The sequence below is a fragment of the Pantherophis guttatus genome, chromosome 1 (genome assembly GCF_059756535.1).
Source record: "Pantherophis guttatus breed Tessera chromosome 1, ASM5975653v1, whole genome shotgun sequence".
Taxonomy (NCBI): Eukaryota; Metazoa; Chordata; class Lepidosauria; order Squamata; family Colubridae; genus Pantherophis; species Pantherophis guttatus.
The window spans coordinates 191188465-191207472 of NC_142063.1; the positions used below are offsets into that span (position 1 = coordinate 191188465).

Sequence of the window (19008 nt, forward strand, 5' to 3'; positions counted from 1 at the left end):
TAATTGTAATTAATCCCACCTTAATAAACCTTTTGCAAGGAAGGAAATGTGTGATTGTCCTAGAAACTGTGACAATTCAGTAAGTATGATTCTGATGTTCAATCCATGGATAATATAGAGGTAGTTATAGCCATATGCAGTAGTGGGTTTCAAATCCCATTGCTACCATTTCACTCGTGGACACACACTTGCGCATGATGCTTCTGTACATGCACAGAGACATCTGGGTGGGTGGGCAGAGCCTCCCACCACCGCCGCTATTGGTTTGCCCGATCTGGGGCGAACTGGTAGCAACCCACCATTTGCCAAATGTATCTATTTATTTATCAAATTTATTGATAAGTAAGTTTTCCAAGGATCTTGCCCAGTAATCACAGACACGATAGGCTTTGAGTTCAATGTATTTATTTACTCCATTTCTTTCTATTCAGATACTCATTTGGAACTGGTCCTGGACTTCTGCGCACAGCCTTATATATGGAGGAGGTGGAGTCAAGGTAAGGAGGGGTTATGGGAAGGGCTAAGTGAGGGAGGAGGGATCAGTGGGTCAGTCTATGCAATGGTGTATACACAGTTAGGCATTTACTCGTAACATTTATATAACTGCCCATCTCACAAAAAGTGATTCTGAGTGGTGTACAACAATTAATTAAAACAAAGCATATATTAAAAAGTCAAGATTAAAATGTAAAAACTGACAAATGCAAAAGAGAGTTGTTCACAGTGGAGCTGTCTCAGGGTTTTTAGTCCCCTGGCGCTCCCAGGCCTGATGCCACAGCCAGCAAAGATGGAACTAAGCACCAGCAAAGGGCCTGGTGACTCAGCAGACTGATAGCATTGTGATTAACACCAGCTGTCTGCAATTACTGTAAGTTCGAATCACACCAGGCTCAAGGTTGACTCAGCCTTCCATCCTTTCTAAGGTAGGTAAACTGAGGACCCAGTTTGTGGGGTCAATAAGCTGACTTTGTATAAATATACAAAAGTATGAAAGGCTACTGCTTAATGCATTGCAAGCTGCCCTGAGTCTCCGAAGAAGGGCGACATATAAATCAAATTTTAAAAAAAAAAACTAGCCTCATTTCAGGAGGAAGAATGTTCTGGAGGGCAAAGTCGCATGGAAGACAAAACCTGCCTCCTGGGCCCACCAAGTGTAATTTCCTTGCAGACAGGATCCACAGCATGCCCTTCCTGCTGGATCTAATGGAACAGGCAGATGTGACTGGGGAGAGGCAGTCCCTCAGAGAAACCAACCCCATGCCATGAAGGGCTTTAAAGGTTGAAATATTTGCCCTTTGCCCCAAACATTTCTCCTTTATGGTGGAAATGATGCAAATAGGTAAGAGGACAAGCCCTGGCTTATAGGATTTGGGTCACCCACCACTCTAATAAGGTAAGCTGCCATGGTCTAGAACAAGATAGAGATGGGAAGTAGCAACAGGGAAAAAGTAATCATTTACTGATTAGCATATATGTGTATATATACAATATAGTGTATATGTACATAGGACTGACCATGCCAAATGTAACTGACATTTTATGAAATGTGAGCAACTGTTTGGAACAGTTTTCTCAGTGTTCAATAACTTCTCTTGCTTTGATACTTTGAGTTTTTAAATGCATCCCTAAGTTCTGCTTAGTTGGTGTTAAACAGCTGCCCAGTTTCTCATACTTTCCAACCAAGTGTGATAAAATCTGATAATTGGTAGACTGTTGCAATTCTATGGCCTTTTGGAAACTATTTCATTCAGGGTTTGTTCTTCTGTCCCTCAAGGACAATCCCAAAAGCAACAAAAATGCTGAAAGCAAAAATAGCAAGTAAGACTACATTATTGGAAGATCAGAAGAATTTGCCAGACGTCAAGAACAAAAAGTCATGAAAAGTGTACAGAAGACCAAAGTAACTGCAACAAAAGTGCTACTTACAATCCATGAAACGCTGCAAGAATGTATAAATAAATAAAAGAAACAGGGTGAAGTGGAGTTACTAAACATTATATAAAAACACGAAAAGCATAGTGCTTGAAGCCAGTTCAATTATCTTCTTTTGCTGTTAAGAATAAGATCCCACTAGTCATGGAGCCGCTCACCTATTGGTTATAGTTAGCATCTTGTGGGGTGGGTGTCTATGTTTACCCAAGGAAAGGACATTCCTCAGGTCCTACTTTCACCATGGTTGGAGCTGTAGAAGCCACCATACCAAGTTCAATGTACTATGTGTAGCTATGATGGTGAGTTACAGCATGTAGGGTTTGGGTTGTCCACCCTATCTTTTACTTTAGCCCATTATGTACTTGTCAGGCAGCCACTGGTTCTGGATCTCCTGTAAAGTAAAGGCTTCTTTGGAGTCCAATAACAATTTTCTTCTCTTCTTCCTTATGATGTAGAGTGGATATTTTTCCGGGTAATGTTGTGGTTTGTTTCAGGGATGAAATGCTCCCGGTTCAGACCGGATCACCCAATCTGGTAGCGATGGAGGCGGGTGGTTCGGAGAACCGGAACCAGTAGCAAAAATCCCTGCCCCCCCCCCCAATGCCCAGCTGAGCTGCGCAATCATCATAGGCTTTTTTTTTTTTTTAAAGCATTTTTTCTACAACCTCTTTGGCTGAAAAAATGCTTTTAAAAGTAAAAAAAAAAAGTCTCTGATGATCGTGCGGCTCAGCTGGGATGATCAGAAGCTTTTATTTTTTTTTTTTTTGCAAAATATTTTTTTATTTTTTCCAACATAACACATAAAATATATCTCTTTCGAGAGTGAAGTCTCGATCCTGTCATGAATAGGTACAATCGCTTACATTTTGAAAAAGCTCCATTCACAATTTCCCATTATATCTTTTCAAATTCAAAGTCAAAACATAGAAAAAGTTTTAGTCATAAAACTCTAATATCTTGATCAGAACCATTCTACTATATCATCACCAATTTAATTTCCAAGTACCTATTTAATTCATTATTATGCTCATTTATAAATTCAATTATCTCTGGTTCTTTTCCAAGCTCTCTTCATTACATCTTTTAACATCAATATTAAAACATTAAAAAAAAAGAAAAAAAAATATTCTAATCTCTTAGTCTAATTATTTACCTTACAATTTTTAACGACACATTTTAATTTCAACTTAGATACAGCTCTATTTTTTATTTCAATTAACAAATCAAAATTCAGTCCATATTTCTTTATCTTTTGACCCCTTCATCAGATCTTTAAACCTTAAAGCTTTACCAATTTACCTTTAGTTTTACATATTTCATATTCTCAGATTTATCTCAAAATCCATATCCTCCTCCATACCTCCAGCTTTTGTTGGCTGATTTCCAGCATGCTTTATTTTGGCTGATTTCCAGCATAGTCACCTCCGTACCTCCACCACTTGTTGGCTAGTTTCCAACATATTGTATTTTGGCTGATTTCCAGCATAGTCACCTCCAAACCCCCCACTATTATTTGGCTGATTTCCAGCATGTTTTGTTTTGGCTGATTTCCAGCATATTCTCCTCCGAGTCTCCTTCTCTTATTTAGCTGGTGTTACCAGCATATTTTCCTCCACACCTATATCTGTTGTTTTAGCTATTTCATTTTAACTAATTCACATATTACATAAATTGCTTTTTCAATACCACAATATGACTCAACATAAATTTTAACAAATATCTTCTCATATATTTTCTCCTGGGTTATAAATTTCCTTTAAGGTCATCTACTTCATATTTATTTTACATCTCAAAAATTCATTTAAGCCTTTAGAACATTTAGAAAAATCATATTCTCATTCAATCATTTATAGTCTTATTTCATAACCAAATATATATGTTAATGTAATCCAATTTAAAAAGAATGGAAGTAAGAGGTGGAAAAGAAAAGGAAAGGAAAACAAAAACAAAGAAGGAGAAAAGAGGGGAAGCAGAAATAGAGAAGTAAAAAAGAAAGTATCAAAAAGAGAAAGAAAATCAGAAAAGTAGCAAAGGGAAACCAAAAAAAAGTATAATACCTCATATCAATATTCAGACTTCAAATATACATTAAGCTTTACATTTCCATTTTAGTCAAGCTATGTTATTTTTCTTATCTTGCAACCTTCTATAAATCTTTTTCCAATCTGTCCAAAATTATTCTTTTTCAATTTGTCAATGTTAAAAATTTTATAGAGTTTAATTCTTTTATATCATTCCATATATATCATCTCTTCTTTTAGTGCCATGCCTTTTTTTCCTTTTCTTGCTGCGCTTGTTAATTCAGTTATAATTGTTTCATTTTGTTTCTTTTTTCTTTCCATCAATAAAGCTTCCAATAGACAGATTGAGTATCCCCCAAAATCAAAGCTCCTTATTTGTTGCCAGAGTAATCCAGTTAAAATAACAAGACATTTAGTTTCTCTTCCAAGCTGCTAGCAAGCAATTACACTTTCACTTCTTCACAGTCTCTATTTTGTGTATTGCAAAGCTATCCCCTTGTCTTTTCCCTTTATTTTAAAAAAGTCCTGTTTATCGGCTCTTTTCTTTTTCTCTCTTTCAAGAATAATCCATTCTCATTTAAAAAAGAAAAGTTTTCAAAATTTATAACTTTCCAAAAAAGCAATCATTCCAAATTAGCAATAGAATCCATAATCCTTTGTTGGGTCTTTCCCTTTTAAAAAGGTATTTTACAAATCTTCTTGCCCCAATACACCATAGTCGCTGATTAAGGCTGGGGCACACTTAACAATATCCACAGTTTAAATGCTGTTCCCGCCTGGGTTTTGTCTTGCTTACCCGGCTTCCGAACACTTCACTCTCACTTTCCATTCTTCCTCCAGCACAGTGCTTTCTCTGGTTGGCCCGGGCTTTGAGGCAGTCGCCATGACTGCCGCTCCCCCGCCGGCGGCTCAGAGGGCTTCCTCCGGCCCCGAGGAACTTGCCCGTTCCTCTCGGCTGTCCAAGGGGTCCCTCTCTCTTCCCCTGTCCCTGCAGGACAGGGTAGGTCCGCAAACCTGCCGGCAGCGGCTCGCCAGTCGGGGTTTTTGCGGGGCTTGTAGGAGCCCAGCCATTTCCCCGACTGAATCGCCCAGCGCCAACCGGAAGCCTTCGATCAGAGGCTTTTAAAAGCATTTTTTCTACAACCTCTTCAGCCGAAGAGGTTATAGAAAAAATGTTTTTAAAGGGAAAAAAAGCCTCTGCCGATCAAGCAAGTCAGCTGGTATCATCAGAGGCTTAAAAAAAAAAAGAAAGCCTCTGCCAATCAGGCAAGTCAGCTGGGATCATCAGAGGTTTTAAAAGTATTTTTTTTACAAACCTCTTCAACCGAAGGTTGTAGAAAAAATGGTTTTAAAAGTAAAAAAAAAAAAGTTGGCCACGCCCACTCAGTCATATTAACCCCCCAAGCCATGCCCACAGAACCGGTAGTAACAAATTTTACATTTCACCACTTGTTTGTTTAGAGAGAAGGGGAACTGAATGTCCCTTATGTTTTCCTAGTTTCCAAGATAGGTCAGTCATAGTGGGATACATTTTCTTCCCTCCCTTCTAGCTCACTAATGTCCAACATGGGTTTCCAAGTGTCTCACCAGAAGCTCTGGATGCTGAAAAAATGTATGATTACTTTAACAAAAGTAATTTTATTTGTAAGGGAAAGGGATAACCTATTTAAGGTTCATGTTGAGAAAGATAGGAAAAATGAAAATTGACAATGCAAAACCCAGACAGGGTTTGGAGACCAGACAGGTCTGTCTTTTCTGGAAGAAGGTTCCTAATATCCTCTTCAGAGTTATGCCCACTTATCATTCATGAATCTGAACTTTCTTTATGGTTTTGTTATTTCTTTTCTACCCAGATGGCCTTTGAACATAGGAGCTTTCATCTCCCTCAGGGTCACCCTGAATGGTCCACAGCAATGTAGAGATAGATGTCAGACAGATTGGTCTGTAATAGCAATAGTATTTAGACTTACATACCGCTTCATAGTGCTTTACAGCAGTCTCTAAGCAGTTTACAGAGTCAGCATATTGCTCCCAACAATCTGGGTCCTCATTTTACCAACCTCAGAAGGATGGAAGGCTGAGTCAACCTTAAGCCGGTAAGGATCGAGCTCCTGGCAGTGAGCTCAATTAGCTTGCAATACTGCATTCTAACCACTGTGATATCATGGCTCCTCCAATAATACTCATTAGTATTATATAAGTACCTAAGTATACATGAGGGACGCTGTAGCTTAGTGGCTAAGATGCTGAGCCTGTTGATAGAAAGGTTGGCAGTTCAGCAGTTCGAATCCTTAGTACCACATAATGGGGTGAGCTCCCATTACTTGTCCCAGCTTCTGCCAACCTAGCACTTCAAAAGCACATAAAAAATGCAAGTAGAAAAATAGGGACCACCTTTGGTGGGAAAGTATCAGTGTTCAGTTCGTCTTTGGCATTTAGTCGTGCCAGCCACATGACCACGGAGACATCTTCAGACAGTGCTGGTTCTTTGGCTTTGAAACGGAGATGAGCACCACCCCCTAGAGTTGGGAATGACTAGCACATATGTGCGAGGGGAACCTTTACCTCTACCTTTTTAAGTATACATGAATAGAGCTCCTTGAGACCGCCTAGAAGTGAGATAAGGACAGGATGAATATTAGAGATAAAACTCAACCTTTGTGCTGAGGTCTGTATGTGCTTCCTCATATACTCTTAGTGATCTTAGTCACAATGGTGGAATCATCCATTCATATATTCAAGGCAAAAACTACTCCTATAATTTACCAACAAAACTACATAGATAGAAAATATAAAGTGATGGATTGATGATATAAATGTTGATATCCTGGTCGGATGGCACTCAACATGCTACTGAGGAAGTGCTGGGGATCTTTCAGAGAACTAATGGTGTTTGTGACATGGCTGAATTAGAGTCTTCAGAATAGCTAGCTGCTGAAGTTGCCATGCAGAAAATGAAAACCTGAAGCAGTGAGAATATGGGATGTAAGGAGCATGAACATGGGAAAGCTCAACACAGTGAAGGATGAATTGACCACACACTAATATTTGATGTGGAGAAGGGTCCCTTCTGGGATGCTTTCTCCACCTCACCCCTTCTTCAGACGCAAGTTTCATTTAACAGACCCTTATCTAGGCTTCAGTTCTTCCTCCTGTCTCTCAAATCATTCTTGCATACCATTACAATACCAAATAATACCAAAAAGGTGTCAGCATGTACTTTATTGATTATATTTAAAAAAGCCTCTCATCGTGTCTCTCATGTCAACCTATGGAATGTGCTGAATACTTCATTGTCCTCATGTGAAATTTATACACAGGCCAGGAAGTCAAAGTATAGACAGAACATGATGAAGCAGACTGGCTCCAGGTTGGCAAAAAATCATGGAAAGGACGTCGGTGGTCTTCTAGTCCAATTCCCTGTCCAAGGGAGGAAACCTTATTCCATAGTGGACTAATAGTCATCCAATCTTTTCTTCAAAAGCTCCAGTGATGGAGCACACATAACTCTGGGAGGCAAGCTGTTCCATTGATCAATTGCCACTAATTTCTCCTTATTAGATCCATTTCACCCATTAACTCTTGTCCTGCCCTCAGGTGCTTTGGAGAATAAATCCACCTTCTCTTCTCTATGACAGCTCGTCAAATATTGAAAGATATCTATCACATCACATCTAGTCCTTTGATAGATTAGACATATCTAGTTCCTAACTGTTCATCATATAGTTTAGCTGCAGACCCCTTATCACTGTTGCTCTTCTCTCCACTCTTTCTAGGTTCTAGGTTCTCACATGTTTTTTGTTTTGTGGTGACCAGAACTGGCTGCAGTTCATCAATGCATTTATTTATTTATTATTTATTTATTAGTTTGATTTATATGCCGCCCTTCTCCGGAGATTCAGGGCAGCTTACAATGCTTTTAAGCAATAGCCTTCATACTTTTGTATATACCTGCTTAGTATATAGATTAGATTTATCAAGCCCGATCACATAGTTTCGTAGTGAAGCGTGGGTATTCAGCTAGTACCAGTATATATATTACACATAAAAATGAGGTGTGTGTGGGAAAAGAGCAATTGTTTTATCCGTGATTAATAAATGTAAATTTTTAAAAAATGCTGCTGAACAGAATTATCTCACTTTATCATTGCTTGGAGATGAAAAAAGCCTTTTGAAAAATTGCTTCCGGCACACATGAAGCTGGAATGAAAATGGCAGAAGTATTTATACCCCTTCCACTATTATAATTTTGTAATACTGAAGTGTATTTAGTACATTAAATTGCCAACAATACTGAAACAAATCATTTTTCAGCTCAGTAAAATATAAATTTGATAAAATAAAGATGTTTCACAGTTAAGAATTTGTGGCATATAGAAATCTTTCAGTAGTAACAATTTATTTGACATATTTATGCATCATTTGTTGCTTTAAAGGTATTCTTCACATCTGAAAAATTAGACTGATTTCTTAAAAACTGGTTCTTAAATAAGATTTAGTTCTACCAGGGTATATTTTTATGCAGATTTACTTTAAAATCCCACTTATTTTGTATCACTATTATTTTCAGGAAAAAGAACATAGAATTGCAGAATAAAGGTGTGGATTTTATTTCTCCTATTTATTTTGTGCCTTGCAATGTTCAATATTTGAATTTGCCTATTTAATTTTATGACTGCTTTATTCATAAATATAAATTCAATAATTTAGTTTCCATTACTTCTTATGAATATTCTCCTTCCTTTTAGCAAGACTCTTCTTCCTTTTCGCGGTAGTTATATTGATGCTTCCAATTGTATTCCACACCAATAGAAAAGAATTAATCATTCAGACTTGAGCAATTAAGAATGACACTGCAGCCTGTGGCTTTTGATGCCTATCTTATTCGCTGTTTGGTATTACTGTCCTATTTAAAATAGTCCGGCTTCAGCCTCTGGAAGACATTTATGCACACAGGCGAAATTGATTCTTTTTCGGAGATCACTGCTTGAAAAAACGTTCACACTTTCCTGTGTTTATTGAAAATCAGGCACTTACAAAGACAGCCCTCTACCTTAGCGTCATTCTCAGCGATGGCCTGAGGGACCGTTGAAAGGCCCTTTCTTCTCCCAACTGGTGCCACACGCGTTCTGGAAGCTTTGGGTCAGCGTTGGGGAAGCGTTGGTGGCGCAGGTTCCAGGACTCGGCGGAAAAGAATCCATCTCCATCGGAGGACTGAGTGGGCATCCGGGCGCAGACATGCCGGAGAATGCAAGCACCAAGGTGGCCTTTCTGAATGCGGCCACAGGGAATCGCAACTCCAGCGGCAATTGCAGTTCTTACCAGGATAAAGATAAGCCTGCTCAGATCCGCTTCAGCAACATTTCTGCAGGGAAAGGTGATGGATGGGACATCCCACTGTCTCTATAAGGAAGGGGGTGGCGGGAGGATGAGTGGACCATTCCGTTGACATTTGGCGGGCTCGGGCAGGGGCTCCCGGTCCGTAAAAAAACACCAGACCACGCCCTCGGCCCTCTGCTTCCTTTATTGGAATGAACTAAGGCTCTTTCAGAGTCTTGTTGAAGATAAAGAGGGTCGGGTAGCATAAAGGTTTGAGTTTGAGGTGTGTGTGTTTAGTTTGTGCTTATAAGAAGACTGCAGAGCATTTGAAAGATGTTTTGCGGAATGCATTAGCAGAAACAAAACATTCTGGAAGCAGTATATCAACTACAGGTAGTCCTCCACTTAAAACAGTTCATTTAGTGACTGTTCAAAGTTACAACAGCACTGAAAAAAGTGACTTATGACCATTTTCACACTTATGATCGTTGCAGCATCTCCATGGTCACATGATTTACATTCAGATGCTTGACAACTGCTTCATATTTATGATGGTTGCCAGTGTCCCAGGATCATGTGATCACCTTTTGTGACCTGATAAGCAAAGTAAATGGGGAAGCCAGATTCATTTAACCGTGTTACTAATTTAACAACAGTGATTTCTCACTTTGTAACATAAATACTGGGCTCAATTGTGGTTGTAAATTGAAGATTACCTGTATTCTCAGGAAGGCTTGATGAACTACTTCAGAGTTCTACCAGTTGTCTTCAGGTGCATTCATAGACAGCATTTCTGCTGGACCAAAAAAATAAGGAACTCTGCATGTTCAGACACTCAAAGGAACCCTTTGATACAGCCATATCAAATTTTCCTGAAGATGCAGCTTTTGTTGATATTTTCTTCAGCATTTTTTGATATTCTCTATACACTCATGTTAATGTACTTTCTAATACTTTGCAGAGCCATATCAAATTTTCCTGAAGATGCAACTTTTACTGATATTTTCTTTAGCTGGTAGTGGTAGTGTACTTTCAAATACTTTGCAGAGGCTTGATAGTAATTGAGTTCCCATGTGTAGATCCATTGAAAACAGATATGAAGTTGCGAAATGCTTACATATGTTTTCAGAAGTAATACTCAAACATTCCTGCTTTCAAAGCTACATTTCAAGCTGTATTTTAATTTTAATTTCAGAGCGCTAATTTTAGAGGGGGGAGCACCAGAAATAGAGTCGGCATTATGCTTGAATGAATATTCACGTGGTTTAAGTGGCATGGAATCTTTTTGCATTCCTGCTTACGGAGAGGCTCTGGAAATTATTCCATCCACCCTGGCTGAAAATGGCAGGCCCTAATCCGATATCGACTGTTACAGAGCTGAGAAACGGACATGCACAAGGAGAGAAAACTGTTGGCATTAATGTCAGAAAGGTAATCTACAAAGTGCAATAAAGCAAATGATGTACCACATTATTACACATTATTTTGTAAAATTCTGCCATTTTGGAATTCACTGGTACTATTGTTTCATGTTGTTTATTGCATTATGCATAACTCAAAGAATTGCTCTTGGAGTTATAGTAGTAAGTTGCAGAAATGCAGAGAGGTGTATTAGGTTTGAAATTATGTTTATTTTTCAAAGGCTGATCCAATTTAGAAATATACAGTAAGTGAAATAAAATCTCCTTTTACTCTTATCTTGGAATATTGGACATTTTAACAAGTGGCAATTTAACTGAAATATTTTTTAAATTCCCATAATGGAAATTGTGACTTAATTTGTAGCATGCCTAAATAAACAGCAAAAAAGAAGTTCACTTCAACAGATCCCACAAGCAGCATAATAGAAACTTAAGTACATGTCTCTGGCTTTTGTCCTGATGCTTCTTTCTAAGCATTCCAGCAGCATTTCAATATAACTCATGGACTTTACCTGCTGCTTTACAATAGTTGCTATTCAGGCAGATAGTCATTTTCTTATGTCTGTCCTATTGGCCATCTGAAGCTGCTTCTGATGATTATCAAACCTATCTGGCCAACATGACTGGCTGACTGGGAACCATTGGCATTGCCATCAACCTTGATAGGGGAGAAGTTAGAGTTTTGCTTGCTTATAATTATAATGCAAGGGAAAGAGACTGGGTCTTAATCACTCTCCAATAGCTAGTCAAGTATGTGTGGTGTTAATACACCATATATTAGAACATCCATGCTAATTCCTTGTGAATTAAATTCCTCTTCATTAAGGGGACATATTTTGAGCAGAGATATTCATTAGAAAAGAAATATTGAATTATGCATAATTTAATGGGAATGGAAAGCAGGAAGGGGATTTTTTTAACATTAACCCCTTCATTAGTCCTTTCACTAGTGAAGTAATTAAAATATATAGTATTACTAAATATAAGTTTGCTTCTTGGTACAATTCAAGATGTTGGTTATCACCCTTCATGGCAAAGGTCCAGGAACTGGTCACCCCAAAGTGATTGGCTACCTTACCCACACTGGTAGAAGGACATAGCTTCTGAGCATAGGCAAAGCTGGCTGAGAGCTTCTTCCTGCTGAAATACTTCCTTCTTTGGGCTTTAGATATGTCAGTGAAAATGGCAGTCACATAGCTAGGGAACAATAATTGGTATTATGTCAACAAAAAATACCTACCCTGAATATTATTTTTAAATTATTTTAATAAAGCAAAAGTGAGCAAGTTTTTTATATAGTCCCCAAATTTGCATAATTTAATAAAGATGATGTAGTTTGAAGTTTATTAGATTTCTATACCGCCCTTCTCCCGAAGGACTCAGGGTGGTGTACAGCCATATTAAAACACATAGATTTATAAAATTTAAAAACAAATTAAAATCAATATATAAAAATGGCCCGCAAATTAAAACACACATACACCCATAATAAAATTCGTATTAGGCCAGTCCGGCTTGCTGGAACAAGAGAGTCTTAAGGGCACGGCGAAAAGTACGCAGGTCGGGGCTAAGACAGAGCTCTAGGGGCAGCTCATTCCAGAGGGCTGGTGCCCCCACAGAGAAGGCTCTCCCCCTGGGTGTCGCCAGTCAGCATTGTTTGGCCGATGGCACCCTGAGGAGCCCCTCTCTATGGGTGCGTATTGGCCGGTGGGAGGTGGTTGATGGCAGAAGGCGGTCTCGTATATACCCTGGTCCTAAGCCATGGAGCTTTAAAGGTGGTGACCAACACCTTGAATCGCACCCGGAAGACCACCGGGAGCCAGTGCAGCTCGCACAGGAGGGGTGTTAACCACCCGCGCGGCCGCATTCTGGACCAGTTGAAGCCTCCGAGTGCTCTTCAAGGGGAGCCCCATGTAGAGAGTGTTGCAGTAGTCCAGATGGGACATGATGAGGGCATGAGTGACCGTGCGCAGGGTATCACGGTCCAGAAAGGGATACAACTGGTGCATCAGGCGAACCCGATAGAAAGCTCCCCTGGCCACAGCTGTCATATGATCTTCCAAAGACAGCCGTGCATCCAGGAGAACACCCAAGTTGCGAGCCCTCTCTGTGGGGGCCAGGATCTCGCCCCCAATAATCAGCGATGGAGCCAGCTGACTATACTGGGATGCCAGAAGCCACAGCCACTCGGTCTTGGAAGTGTTGAGCTTGAGTTTGTTTCTCCCCATCCAGATCCGCACGGCCTCCAGGCACTGGGACATCACGTCAAGGGCATCATTGGAGTGGTTCGGGGTGGAGATGTACAGCTGAGTATCATCAGTGTACTGATGGAACCTCATCCCAAAACCACGGATGATCTCGCCCAGCGGCTTCACATAAATGTTGAACAAAAGGCGAGAGGACTAACCCTTGCGGCACCCCACATACAAGGCGCCTCGAGGTCGACCTCTGCCCCCCTGCCAACACAAACTGCATACGGTCAGAGAGGAAGGAGGAGAACCCCCGCAGCACGGTGCCCCCCACTCCCAACCTCTCCAATCGTCGCAGCATGATACCATGGTCGATGGTATCAAAAGCCGCTGAGAGATCTAATAGGACCAGGACAGAGGAGCAGCCCGTGTCCCGAGCCCTCCAGAGATCATCAACCAATGCGACCAATGCCGTTTCCGTGCTGTGCCCTGGCCTGAAGCCCGACTGGAACGGATCTAGATAATCGGCTTCATCCAGGTACTGGGGAAGTTGTCATGCCACCACACTCTCAACAACCTTCACCACAAAGCGAAGGTTGGAGACTGGGTGATAATTGGCTATTACAGCCGGGTCCAGGGAAGGCTTCTTGAGGAGAGGCCTCACCACCGCCTCTTTCAAAGAGGGGGGGAAGTAGCCCTCACTCAAAGAAGCGTTAATAATCTCCTGGAGCCAGCCTCGTGTAACCTCCCGGGAGGCCAGCACCAACCAGGAGGGACACGGATCCAATAAATGTGGCAGCGCTAAGCCTCCCCAGAATCCTGTCCACATCCTCGGGAGTCACAAGGTCAAACCCCTCCCAGATAACATTCTCAAGACCCCCCTCCGTCACCCCATCCGGATCTATCCAATCAGAGTCCAGACCTTCCTGAATCTGAGTGACTTTGTCATGCAGGAATTGCACAAAATCCTCAGCCCTGCCCTGCAAGGGGTCTTCCCTCACTTCCAGATGAAGGAGGGAGCAGGTCACCCTAAACAGGGCGGCTGGGTGGTTCTCTGTAGACCGATAAGAGCGGAAAAATAATTAAATTTTGCCGCTTTTATCACCACTAGGTACATCTTAATATGAGACCTCACCAGTGTTCGGTCAGATTCGGAGTGACTGGCCCTCCAATCACTCTCCAGGCATCTTTTCTGGCACTTCATCTCTCTCAGCTCCTCGGAGAACCAGGGAGCCGGTTGAGATCGGCACCCGGTCAGAGGCCGCAAAGGCACGACACGATCCAAAGCTCCAGCGGCTGCCCTATCCCAGGCGGCCACCAGTTCTTCAGTCGCGCCGTGAGCCAGAACCTCAGGGAATGGCCCAAGTTCCATCAGGAACCTATCCGGGTCCATCAGGCACCTGGGATGGAACCACCTGGTCGGCTCCGTCTCCCTGCGGCGAGGTGTAGTGGTTCAAAAGTCCATGCAAAGGAGAGAGTGATCAGACCATGACAAGGGCTCGATGACTAAATCCCCTATTTCCAGATCACTCTGCCACTGACCAGAGACAAAAATCAGATCCTGAGTGTGTCCCCCCATGTGAGTAGGGCCTTGAACTAGTTGGATCAGGTCCAAGGCCATCATGGAAGCCAGGAACTCCCGAGCCACCATAGACGTTTTGCCAACAGATGGCAAGTTGAAATCCCCCATAACCATGAGCCTGGGGCTATCAACTGCCACCCCGGCTACCATGTCAGGCAGCTTGGGCAGGGCCGCTGCCACGCAGCAGGGATCCAAGTACAATCAGCAGGCTCATCTGCACTCCACGACCCCACTTCACAAGGAGGGACTCACATCTAGCTATCTGAAGTACAGTGGTCTCCCTCGGACAAAGACTTTCTTTAATAATAACCGCCGCCACCACCACCCCCCGCCCCTACCCTGCCCCTACCCTGGCCCCCCCCCGCCCCTACCCTGGGCCCTCGGCTGATGAAATGCCCGGAAACCTGGTGGGCACATTTCAATCAGGGACACCCCCCCTTCTGTGCCCAACCAGGTCTCCGTAATACCCGCCACATCAGTTCCCCCCTCCTGAATAAGGTCATAAATGAGGGGGGCTTTATTTATCATGGATCTGGCTTTGCACAACAACAGCCAATGGCCCAGGCCCTGAGAGTCTGTGCCTGGGGAACAAGAAAAACCTTGGGGACTGGAGTGCGCAATCACTCGGAGATAGCGAGAGCGCACTCCCATAACATGATATGGCCCCCTGCTTCCACCATATCTGCCCCTCCCACCCACCAGTACAAATCATGTGGCCCTCATCAGATTGAGCTCTAGCCCCTTCCCTGATGTCCAACCCTGCATCCCTAATGCCGCTGCCCTCTGCCGGACCCAGCTTGACCCTTGTGGGTTCTCCCCCCATTCCACTCTGGTCATCCCAGAACCCCTTAAAATTTTAGTTAATAATACATTTAAAAAACTCCTTAATCTCCTCTTTGATGCATGCCATCTCTCGGGGTTCCAAAACCTGTCATCAAGATAGGCCCTCGATAACATGGAGGGTCAAACCTGCGAGAAGGGGGAATCTCGCAGCGCAAGAAGCTTGGACCTTGAATACATCCAAAACTCTGGGATGATGGTGAAAATATGGCCAGGGAGTCCACAATGATAGTCCAGAAATGTCCAGGAGACAAGGCCGGATTAAACATAACTGGGAAAGTCTCCATTGCCCTCTCACGGCAATGGGCAGGAGTCATAGCGTTCCGACCAACTGAGGGGGAAACATCCAAGCCACCCTCTCACGGTGGTTGGGCCACGCTGGCCATGGAAAAAGTGGAACATCCCACCAGTGGTGAAAACGTAGTACAGAACCGGCTCCATCAATCCTCCCGTAAACTGCCATTCTCCATACAGCCAGCGAAAAGGATGAAAAACAGAGCCAGGTCCCAAGACTCAAGAATAAGAAGATCCACATTGTTCACAAAGGTGGGCATACCAGAAAGGGAAAAGATGGAAACTGGTAGGGCCACCTCCATTGAGCAGGAACCAATAGGGCAAGGGTGACCATCCTGGGGCCTATAAACCAGACGAAGGTGGAGGCGACAGGGTAGACACCACTCTGTCAACCTCTCGACCCTCCTCATCCACCCCGGATCTTCAACAGCCACTCCATGTCCAGTCTTGGCCTCCAACGATGTTAATGGAGGAGGCCTCGCCACAGGGACTAATCTTTGGGAGTTACCCCGATGGCCCTATAGCGGTCCAGCAAGCTCCGGGATCTAAATTCCATGATGGAGGATCTCCCACCATTGTAATACCCCTCATCCGCTGTTAGCGCCCAACTTCCAGCCGTCCCACTGGCCAAATGTTGCCCCGGTGGCGGCGGCGGCATCAGCATCATCGCGGGCACCACCAATAGCCACCTCGTCAAGTATCTTCACCTCGTAGACGCCCCCCTACTTCCAGCCAGGCGTCTACGGCTCCAACAGAAGAGATGCTTCCCACGTTGACGCCGCAGCCACCGACGCCGCTCCAGCTGTAAATACCGACGGGCCATCTAGCCAGGAAAGCCGGCTAAACAAGTCGACGGGCTAGTTCGCCACCAGCGCCTCCACCCATAAGCCACTGACACCGCCCTTCCTGCGGCAACCACGGACCAGCATTTCCTCACAGAGTCGATGTTCCAGGGAACGCAATAGGCTCCGCTTGCTGGGAGGGGGTGTAGATGGTGAAAACGGCCCCCTGAACCTCCAGAAAGGCCAAATATCACCCCATCTCTCCACAGCGTTTTAGAGCAGGACCGCCATCTTGGACATGCGCAGAGAAAATCTCTGATATGATTATTCATCATCTTTGTTGGCAATAAAACAGATTTAATAAGCTTTTATCTCCTGCAAAAAGACTCAGGGAAAGCTAGGCTGATCCTACTTGGGCTGTACTTTATATTTGTTTATTTATTTATTTTCTTTATTTTATTAAATTTCTATACCGCCCTTCCCCCGAAGGACTCAGGGCGGTGAACAGCCACGAGATAAAACACATAAATACAAAAATTTTAAATGAATTAAAAACGAATTAAATAATTTGGCTGAATTTAAACTACCCCATAATTTAAAACAAATTAAAATTTACATTTAAAAATTTATGTTTAAAAAGGGGAGAAGATTTAGGCCAGGCCAGCTTGATGGAATAGGAAAGTCTTAAGCGCGCGACGGAAGGTGCGCAGATCCGGGATCCTCCGTATCTCTGGGGGGAGCTTGTTCCAGATCATAGGTGCCTCCACAGAGAAGGCTCTCCCCCTAGGGGCCGCCAGTTGACATTGTTTGGCCGACGGCACCCGGAGGAGCCCCTCTCTATGGGAGCGTACTGGCCGGTGGGAGGCTATTGGTGGTAGCAGGCAATCCCGTAGATACCCAGGTCCTAAGCCATGGAGTGCTTTAAAGGTGATAACCAGAACCTTGAAGCGCACTCGGAAGACCACCAGGAGCCAGTGCAGCTCGCGCAGGAGAGGTGTTACATGGGAACTCCACGTTGCTCCCATAACCACCCGCGTGGCCGCACTCTGCGTCAGTTGGAGCTTCCGAGTGCACCTCAAGGGGAGCCCCATGTAGAGAGCGTTACAATAGTCCAGACGAGAGGTGACGAGGGCGTGAGTGACTGTGTTTAGAGAGTCCCGATCTAGAAAGGGACGCAACTGGCGGATCAGGCGAACCTGATGAAAAATCCTCCTGGTCACGGCCGTCAAGTGTTCTTCTAAGGACAGCCGTGAATCCAGGAGGACACCCAAGTTGTGAGCCCTTTCCCTGGGGGCCAATGATTCGCCCCCAATAGTCAGCAATGGCACCAGCTGACTATATCGGGATGTCAGAAACCACAGCCACTCAGTCTTGGATGGTTTGAGTCTCAGCCTGTTTCTCCCTATCCAGATCCGTACAGCCTCCAGGCACCGGGACATCACTTCAAGGGCATCGTTGGGGTGGTCCGGGGTAGAGATGTACAGCTGGGTGTTGTCTGTTTATATAAACAGAATCCCTAAACATTTCTGCAATTAAAGTTAATATTATTATGGTTACTTCCAAAACTATATTCTAAATATAGGAAATACTTCTCAAAACATTTTTTAAAATTTTAAAAGGGCCATTAGTTTGAGACACCTAACAATGACTTTTAAGCTCAGTGATCTTGTATTCTTAATGGTCTGTTTCTTTAAAAAGAAGTCACACCATAAGAATTAAATATTTGTTTTGATTTGCAGTTCTAAGAAGAATTGAAATGAGCTTCCGATGTTGAGAAATTACATACATACATACACACAAAATATTGGCTGATAGGTACAGCACATGAGAAAATAACAAACTGCATGATTATATTTTAGTGTAGACATTTGAAAAGGTGTAAATGTATTTAGCTTAAACTTATCATGAAAACTCTTAAAGATGTATGATTTTACGTTTAAGGTGTTTGCTGATAATTGTTAATACATTGATATTCTGGTTTTTAAATTATTGGGTAGAATTTCAATATCTTGGAAGAGCTGGTAGTACAGCCTTTATTGTGTCAATCAGTGCTCTCACTGTAGCTACAGAGATAGTCCTCAGCTTTCTTAAGATTGATGATGTGCTAAACTGTTTAACATTCTTCCAGTTGCTCCACTGTCCATTTTGTCCAATTTTGGAAATTTTTAAAATCAAAATGATAGTTCCTACCATAATATAATTGTATGTAAGTGAAAATGTATTTTGTAATTATAATTGTGGTTATTTATATGTGGGAAACGCCCCTTGAATATTCAGTTGACTCTTAACTGGATTATACTAAGAATAATGGGATGCTATGAACTGTTATTTATGGGCATGCTGTCTACATGCTTGATGACTTAAATGATGCTGATCAATTAAAGAATATATACCAAACCCAATATGTTTGAACTGTATATATCCTTTCTAAGAATTTTCTCACCCTGTACCTTTGGGACATGTATCTTTTACTTACAAATTGCCTTTTCTCTCTTAAGTGATTACATATTGCGTACATAAATCAGCATATTGATGGTTGCACAAAAATGTTATTAAATGTCTTGGGTGCAAAAAAAGGAATATAAATAAGTTTGATGGAAAACACAACTAAAAATCCTTATGTAGGAG

The 19008-nt window shown here is 42.6% G+C and overlaps 1 long non-coding RNA gene across 1 annotated transcript in view; it reads left to right on the forward strand.

The window, feature by feature from the left end:
* The first annotated feature begins 429 nt into the window (after nucleotides 1-429).
* LOC148116703 (uncharacterized) overlaps nucleotides 430-19008 on the forward strand; it is a 70362-nt gene continuing 51783 nt past the window's right edge. The window contains exon 1 of the long non-coding RNA XR_015732322.1: nucleotides 430-497. This is a non-coding gene — a long non-coding RNA (uncharacterized LOC148116703). The remainder of the gene's footprint in view (nucleotides 498-19008) is intronic.